Below are 10,153 nucleotides of genomic sequence, written 5' to 3' on the forward strand. Positions count from 1 at the left end.
TTTTGTTTTATTTCATTTGTTTTGTAGCTTAAGGCACCTCCTTCCGGTGTGTCAACAAAATTTATTTTGGCCCATTGAGTGCCCAATAACTGGTCTATAAAAAATTCCTTTTACACCCTTAATTGATACATTAAACTCTAATTTCAGGCTGAGTTTAAAATTTATAGGTTAATATTATAGAGAGTTACAGGATGTGATATGTGCGTGCCTTCTGATACGACTTTTGTCCCTTTTTCAGCCTTTGTCCGCTCTTTAACAAAGAAAAATAATTTTTTTTATGTATAGAACACTTTATTCACTTAAAAATATTGAAAAAGAAGATTAAAAAATAACATAAAATAAAATAAATAAATAAATAAACATTATCCAAAATTTAACCGTTTATTAGCGATTATTCGCTATTTCAGTAAGGAAAAATAGTTATTCCTATATACAGAACACTTGATTCTCGTTAAAATGTCGAAAAGTATATTAAAAGCATAATATAAAATAAATAAAAAAAGATTAAAGTCGACCTTTGCAGGGTTTTGAACCCAGGATTTCCGGGACTACATATCAACCTTCCCCACAGCGCTACCAACTGCGCCACTCTTCACATAGCAGACCCGAGAATATTTAGCTTAAACCACCTCATTCCGGTGAGTCAACAAAACTTATTTTGGCCCATTGTGGGCCCACTAATTGGTCTATAAAAAATTCCTTTCACGCAATTAATTGATACATTAAACTCTAATTTCAGGCCGAGTTTGAAATTTATAGGTTAATATTATAGGGAGTTTCGGGATGCGATGTGTGCGTGCCTCTTGATCCGACTTTTGTCCCTTTTTCAGCCATTATCCGCTCTTTAACAAAGAAAAATATTTCTTTTCATATATCGAACACTTTATTCGCTTAAAAAAATTGAAAAAGAAGTTAAAAAAGTAACATAAAATAAAATAAATAAATAAAAAAAATTATCCGAAATTTAACCATTTATTAGTTATTATTCGCTATTTCAGTAAGGAAAAATAGTTCTTTCTATATACAGAACACTTCATTCACGTTAAATTGTCGAAAAGTATATTAAAAAACATAATATAAAATAAAAAAATAATAAAAGTCGACCTTTGCAGGGTTTCGAACCCAGGACTTCAGGGACTACATATCAACCTTCCCCACTGCGCTACCAACTGCTCCACGCTTCACAAAGCAGCTCCGAGAATATTTAGTATAAAGCACCTCCTTCCGGTGAGTCATCAAAACTTATTTTGGCCCATTGCGGGCCCTCTAATTGGTCTATAAAAAATTCCTTTTACCCAATTGTTTGATACATTAAATTCTAATTTCAGGCCGAGATTAAACTTTATACATTAATATTATAGGAAGTTACAGGATGTGATGCGTACGTGCCTCTTAATACGACTTTTGTCCCTTTTTCAGCCTTTATCCGCTCTATGACAAAGAAAAATAATTCTTTTTATATATAGAACACTTTATTCACTTTAAAATATTGAAAAAGAAGTTAAAAAGTAACCTAAAATAAAATAAATAAATAAATAAAAATTATCAAAATTTAACCGTTTATTAGCTATTATTCGCTATTTCAGTAACGAAAAATAGTTATTTCTATATACAGAACACTTGAATCACGTTAAATTGTCGACAAGTATTTTAAAAAACATAACATAAAATAAATAAAAAAAAATTAAAGTCGACCTTAGCAGGGTTTCGAACCCAGGACTTCCGGGACTACATATCAACCTTCCCCACAGCGCTACCAACTGCGCCACGCTTCACGTAGCAGACACGAGAATATTTAGCTTAAAGCACCTCCTTCCGGTGAGTCACCAAAACTTATTTTGGCCCATTGTGGGCCCACTAATTGGTCTATAAAAATTCCTTTTGGATTAATAATTAGTACATTAAACTCTAATTTCAGGCTGAGTTTGAAATTTATAGGTTAATATTATAGGGAGTTACAGGATGTGATGTGTGCGTGCCTCCTGATACGACTTTTGTCCCCTTTTCTGCCTTTATCCGCTCTTTAACATAGAAAAATAATTCTTTTTTTATATAGAAAACTTTATTCACGTAAAAATATTGAAAACGAAGTTAAAAAAATAACATAAAATAAAATAAGTAAATAAATAAAAATTATCCATAATTTAACTCTTTAATATCTATTATTCGTTATTTCAGTAAGGAAAAATAGTTGTTCCTATATACAGAACACTTGATTCTCGTTAAATTGTCGAAAAGTATATTAAAAAAAAAGAATATAAAATAAATAAAAAAAAATTAAAGTCGACCTTTGCAGGGTTTCATACCCAGGACTTCCGGGACTACATATCGACTCTCCCCACAGCGCTACCAACAGCGCCACGCGTCACATAGCAGACTAGAGAATATTTAGCTTAAAGCACCTCCTTCCGGTGAGTCAACAAAACTCATTTTGGCCCATTGTGGGCCCTCTAATTAAACTATAAAAAATACCTTGTACACAATTAATTGATACATTAAACTCTAATTTCAAGCCGAGTTTAAAGTTTATAGGTTAATATTATAGCGAGTTACAGGATGTGATATGTGCTTGCCTCCTGATACGAATTTCGTCAACTTTTCAGCCTTTATCCGCTCTTTAACAAAGAAAAATAATTCTTTTTATATATAGAACACTTTATTCTCTTAAAAATATTGAAGAAGAAGTTAAAAAAATAACATAAAGTAAAATAAATAAATAAATAAAAATTATCCAATATGTAATAATTTATTAGCTATTATTCGCTATTTCAGTAAGGAAAAATAGTTATTTCTATATACAGAACACTTAATTCACGTTAAATTGTCGAAACGTATATTAAAAAACATAATATAAAATAAATAAAAAAAAATTAAAGTCGACCTTAGCAGGGTTTCGAACCCAGGACTTCCGAAACTACATATCCACCTTCCCCGCAGCGCTACCAATTGCGACACGCTTCACATAACAGACCCGAGAATATTTAGCTTAAAGCACCTCCTTCCGGAGAGTCAACAAAACTTATTTTGGCCCATTGTGGGCCCTCTAATTGGTCTATAAAAAATACCTTTTACGCAATTAATTGATACATTAAACTCTAATTTCAAGCAGAGTTTAAAATTTATAGGTTAATATTATAGGGAGTTACAGGATGTGATATGTGCTTGCCTCCTGATACGACTTTCGTCCCTTTTTCAGTCATTACCCGCTCTTTAACAAAGAAAAATAATTTTTTTCATCTATCGAACACTTTATTCACTTAAAAATATTGAAAAAGAAGTTAAAAAAATAACATAAAAATAATAAGTAAATAAATAAAAATGATGCAAAATTTATCATTTAATTAGCTATTATTCCCTATTTCATAAAGGAAAAATAGTTATTTCTATATACAGAACACTTGATTCACGTTAAATTGTCGAAAAGTATATTACAAAACATAATATAAAATAAATAAAAAAAATTTAAAGTCGACCCTTGCAGTATTTCGAACCCATGTCTTCCGGGACTACATATCTATCTTGCCCACAACGCTACCAACTGCACCACGCTTCACATACCGGCCCCGCGAATATTTAGCTTAAAGCACCTCCTCCCGGTTAGTCTTCCGGACCGGGACTAACCTCCCGGTTAGTCCCGGTTAGTTAAAAACTTTTTTTGGCCCATTGTGGGCCCACTGATTGGTCAATAAAAAATTCCTTTTACACAATTGTTTTATACATCATACTCTAATTTCAGGCCGAGTTTAAAATTTATAGGTTAATATTATAGGGAGTTTCAGGATGTGATGTGTGCGTGCCTCCTGATACGACTTTTGTCCCTTTTTCAGCCTTTATCCGCTCTTTAACAAAGAAAAATAATTCTTTTCATATATAGAACTCTTTATTCACTTCAAAATATTGAAAAAGAAGTTAAAAAAATAACATATAATAACATAAATAATTAAATAAATAAAAATTACCCAAAATTTAACCGTTTATTAGCTAATATTTGCTATTTCAGTAAGGAAAAATAGTTTTTTCCATATACAGAACACTTAATTTACGTTAAATTGTCGAAAAGTATATTAAAAAACATAATATAAAATAAATAAAAAAAATTAAAGTCGACCTTTGCAGGGTTTCGAAACCAGGACTTCCGGGACAACATATCAGCCTTGCCCACAGCGCTACTAACTGCACCACGCTTCGCATGCCAGATCCGCGATTATTTAGCTTAAATGGGATTAATTTTCCAATTTTAATTTTCAAATAAAACTTTTGTTTGAAGTGCACTAAGTAAGTAAAAGAGAACTCACTGAATAATTTTTTATTTATTTATCAGACATCTTAAATTGAGGTAGACTGAAATACTTATTTGAAGATCTTGGTTCTTGATTGAAGGTCTTGATTTTATTCTCACTATGCAAAAAATTTCGTAAGAATAAAACGGGTATAAGAAGTTAAGTGCTATTAAATAGTCTTAATTTTCCAGCTTTAATCTTCAAATAAAAATTTTGTGTATAGTGCTCTAAATAAGTAATAAAGACCACATAAATAACGATCACACTGAATAACTATTTATTTTTTTATTAATTTTGTTTTCATGCACTAGGACTCAATCTTAGCGGTACGAAGGTCTAATTTTCAATATGCTAATTAATTAGTGCAGATGATATTTTAAGTTTCAGAATCAGAAACGAAAAAATGTTCTTTCATTGAATAAACATACATTTTTAAGAGGGATTCAGATTTTTCTCCTTCAAACTGTAAAGGAGCTAAAGGTGTAGTTATTATTAGCAGAAATAATGAAAAAAATAGGATATACAGGATGTTTCAGGAAAATATATTGATTCTAAACATTCAGTATATTTATTAGTTCATAAATAGTTAAAAGTGCCAAAGTTACTTAATAAATATCAGCTAACGTGTTGTTGAATATTGTATTGTAAGCATAATATCCAATATAAAATTTCACATTTATGCAATAAAAATACTTTCCCTGAAAAATATGAATGAAGAGGTATTAAAAACACAAATGTTTCGTTTCAATAATAATAAATCAATCATTATTAGAATTTTGCAATAGGAATAAAGAGGTAGTAAAAACACAAATGTTTCGTTTCAGTAATAATAAATCAATCATTATTTGAATTTTTCATTATGAATAAAGAGGTAGTAAAAACACAAATGTTTCGTTTCAATAATAATAAATCAATCATTATTAGAATTTTGCAATATGAATAAAGAGGTAGTAAAAACTCAAATGTTTTGTTTCAATAATAATAAATCAATCATTATTAGAATTTTACTTATACTATTTAAAAGATAAGAAATTCACAAAACCATAAGGTTTTATTGTGTACTTGTAATTCCCATTCTTCGTCCGTGGTTAAAAGTAAATAATTAATAAATCAGTACTTAATAGCTAAATATATCAGTACTAAACTAATAAAATAATAAATTTCAAATTCTTCATTTTATTATTACAGATTAATATTACACGAAATTAATAATATTTTAATTGTGTATTAATGCCTAATTATTACGCGCGGAATTAGTCGTAACTTTGCTTTATTGTTATGGCTTTATTCTTCCAAGTTAAAATTGGATGTAATAGTTTCTTATTCACTAATATTTTTTATATTATACTTTATGATAATGTATCCCTCAATTTAGTAAAATTCTCCTTTTGATCAATAAGTGAACGAAGCACGACAAATGACAATTTATGCCATGAAGGTAGACATGCTTGAATGACAAAAGATATCAATAGATATATCATTTCTATTTGATATAAGTTTCTATTTTTAAAATATAATATCTTTAAAGCGTCGCTTTTATTCTACTGTCCTTGTATTTTTAATTTTTAATGAGTACGAGACATTTAAACGAAAAGTATAAACTCTACCTCGAATTATCAAACAAATTTAATTTAAATAAAAATCATTTACAAAATTGAGCTTTGAGGTCATTAATAATGATGAGTTTTGGAAAGAAATAGTATAGTCTTGAAGCTTATAAATGAAATTATATTATTGAATAAAATGAAGAAAAATATTTTTATTTTCTTTATTTTGCACACATAACAAGAGTGAGGCAGTCTTTTTTTTTGCAATTATAGAAATTTTATTGTTTTTTAAAAATTTATAAATGAGGGATTTTTTATTTCTTTACTCTCAACTTTTTTACTTTTTTTATTTATATGTTTTTATTTATTTCGCGAAAAAAATGATTGCTTTATTTTTGATAGTTGTTGTTGTTGTTAATTTACGTCGCACTAGAGCTGCACAATGGGCTATTGGCGACGGTCTGGGAAACATCCCGGAGGATGATCCGAAGACATGCCATCACAATTTTGATCCTCTGCGGAGGGGATGGCACCCCCGCTTCGGTAGCCCGACGACCTGCGCGCGAAGTCGAGCACTTTACGGTAGCACAGTTTAACGAGGACCAATACCGCACACCCTCGGTCCCTACGCAGACTGATCCAAGTGGTCACCCACCCGCACACTGACCGTAGTCAGTGATGCTTGACTTCGGTGATCTGCTGGGAACCGTGTCTTAACGATCAGTCCACTGCGGGACTATATGGCTATTTGTGATAGAAGGAATGAATCTGTCGAGAAAAAAATAGGAATTTCAAAACAGAAAGAACTGAAATAGTAACAGATATTTAAATATATTTTGGAAAATAACAGTTTACAGCTCGCAAAAGACTAAAATTAAATATTTGATTACCAATATTTAATCTTAGCAACACTATTTAATCTCGTTTTAGGTTGAAAGACACTAATTTAAGTGCGTGTTTTAGAAGTTAATTAGTGAGCATATCATTAAATAGAGAACCGGTTTTTACTAAACGCGTAAATAACTGTGGTTGGAAAAAATAAGTGCGTCCTGCTTTACTTTCATTACGCTTATCAGTATAACTAATTGATTAAAATAGTATCGCAAAGCTCTTCTTACAATATGCTGAATGGCATTTTTAAAACTAAAATTATTGAGATTAATGTTCTGAAAGAAAATTAAATTTGGGCACAAAATAGTATATAGTACTCAAAAAAATTTTACTCTCAGACTACGATTAGTAATCGAAATAAAGTGAGCCAGTCACTGACGATAAAAAAATATGTCCGTAATGCTAACATGACGGTCAAAAAATACTGGTCAAAATAAAAATACTGTATGACAAAATAAAAAAACTATATGACCACTGATCCTCAATTAACATTCCGCTCGTAAAAATAAGCGTCCGTTTGGGCCTTGACGTTATTTGACCTATTTAAAAACAAAATTATTAAGATTAAAAATTATTAAATTTGGGCACAAGATTGTATATATTCAAAAAAATTTTACTCTTAGACTACGATTAGTAATCGAAAGAAAATGCCCCAGTCACTGACGACTAAAAAAAATATGATCGTAAAGATAACACGACGGTCAAAAAATACTGGTCAAAATAAAAATACAGGTAAATTCCTTTTCTCGTAAACTATATGGCCACTGACCCTTAATTAACATTCTGCTCGTAAAAATAAGCTTCAGTTTGGGCCTTGACGTTATTTGACCTAGGCGATTTGTTTTTCAAATGAAAGTGAATTGAGGATGAAGACACGACATTGTAGTGCTCTCATTTATCAAGGTGTGAGAGAATTGCTCGCGTGTTGCCCGTGATCGCAAATGTAGAAATATATTCTAGGTGCTTATTGTGATTGAACTTGGAATCTTTGCCTTCAGGCGTGATGCTGTAATCACAATGGTAAGAGATGCATTAATTAAATTAGAAAGCTTTATATAATAACCGTATTAATTTACAGTCAACTCTACTAATTTTACTTTAAGCTCATTAAAATTACTGACAAAAAGTTTTCTTTCTCGAAAAATGGAGCTGGTAGCTTTAAAAAAAATGGCCACATTTACCAATTTATCTAAAGTTCATTACATTCAAGAATACTGGGCTTTTTCTCAAGCTGGTCATATAAATTATAGGCCAACTCTACAAAATGTTATGAATTTTTTTTTAAGTGGACAAAATATTCTGTTTTAAAAAAAAATATGCTAAAACATTAAAAATAATGAAAAAGTTTAAAGTAGTCATATTTTTACGGAACTGAAAAATAAAATGATTCCAACAATTTATTTTAGGAGTAAAATGTCTCGATACACTTATTCAAGTTTAAATTGCATTGCCAAAAACCGTAAAACGAGGGAAATATTAAGATGACCATAAAAAAGAGAAGCAACTTAACTTCCTGAAACAGATTGAAGAAAAAGGAAGCCATTCAAATAAACTCCAGTCGAACGAAAGTTATATTTGGTACTGGCTGCTCTAATCCATACCATTAGCATCTTACGTCCTGTTTTAAGCTCAGGGATTCTCCCTCAAATGCATCCCAATAAACTTTAACTTATCCTAAAGTGAAAAGCCTATCTCATCGATTGGTTTGTGTTTTGCTTCCGCGTTAGGCTACAATAATAAAAAGTAAAAAAAGGAGGCATTCAATATCATTGGCAGCATACGTTATCTAGAATATTCGAAAGGCATTCTGAAAGAACATTTTTTTCCTCCTGAGCATCTCATTCTGGAAGGTCATTGTCATCTTGCTGTTCTTTTTGGAGTTCGATGAACTTTGGGTGAGAGAAATCGGAAACTTTCTCCACCCCATAGTAAATAAAAATCCCTAAGAATACCCGATAAGTTTACTTCATTTTTTTTTATCCGCTGACATGTTCGATTCGAACATTTTTCTTAGGCGTAAACCCTTGCGCATCAAAAGATTTATCTTAAAGATGAAATCACGCTAGACTTGTTTATTAAATGAAGAGTTGTTATGGTGTGATAAATGCCATTGAGGTGTGGTTTATGATTCATTAACCAGAACACGTCCGAGGAAAAGAAATTGGTTGTTTGCTCCCAATGTTTCTGTTACGTTCGATATGGAAAAATTAATGACTCTAGATAAAGCGTTCAACTCTGGTTTGTGTTCGTTAAATGAGATGCATTATATGTCTTTTGAATCAGGATTATCAGCATTTGGCTTTAAAGGAGGAATTTTTAAAAATGGTATAGTTTACACGATTGTTTACAGTAAATTTATGCATGTATTCAATAAGTAATACATTTTAGATCTTCTTGTGTACACTGTAAAAAATGGATACTCAAATTTCACGAAATTTTCTTCGTTTTTGACGGAATTATTCTTTGAATATAATCCGAGTGAACACTTAATCAAAGTGACGAAATAACTATCGTCGTTTCTTCGAGGAAATGAATTTCGTCATTAGTAAAATAATATTTCATTTTAATTCTTTTTCAAAAAAAAGGAGGAACTCGTATATTTAACTTATATATCTAACTTTCCTAATAATCACTTTATGATGGGCACCATATAGCTGGGTCAATGTTCCAATTCTTAATAATACAAAAACAATCTCCCACAGTACACTTGGATGAGGTTTCGAGTGTAAGAAACATTTTCGTTAATGATTTGAGAGTTCTTGTTTCTTCACAAATCACGTGATTTGGTGATGAAATAATTTTCAAAATTTACGAAATCTAGCTCAAGGAATCGTCAAAAATAAGAGTTTTATTTTTGAAAGCAGGTATTCAATAAGTAATGCATCTTAGGTCGTCATGTGTATTCGAAAAATCTTCGCTACTAATCCATTCAGAAATTTTGAAAAAACTTACAGCAAAAAAACTTTAATTTCATATCAAGTTACCCTTTTTTATTTAGTCAGAATCAGAGTAATGATCGAAGTCATAATTTGTACTTTATCTTTTTTCTTCTTCTTTTGCTTCTTTTCTTCTTTTTCTTTTCTTTAAATTTTTGAGGTGAAATAGATTTAGTTGAGAAATTTTTTTTTTCTATCCGATGAGAAGTAATGAATTTTATAATTTTCCTCGAGAAAATACCAATACTGATATTTAATAGCTTTTAAACTAAAGAGAATCTGAGAGTGGTTAGGAATTCTATGGAATACAAATCCAGCCACAGTGGCCGGTATTTGAAAGTACCTCATCACATTTAAAGAAGTGCATTAACCCTTTCAAGGGCGATAGGATAAAAACTCCCCCACTTATTTTTGATGCTAACATAAACCATTTAAATTGTAGTAATCGTTTTAATCTCTTAAACAACACAGTTAAATCAACTTTTTTTTATTTTAAAAA

This window comes from Parasteatoda tepidariorum, chromosome 4, assembly GCF_043381705.1.
Source record: "Parasteatoda tepidariorum isolate YZ-2023 chromosome 4, CAS_Ptep_4.0, whole genome shotgun sequence".
Taxonomy (NCBI): domain Eukaryota; kingdom Metazoa; phylum Arthropoda; class Arachnida; order Araneae; family Theridiidae; genus Parasteatoda; species Parasteatoda tepidariorum.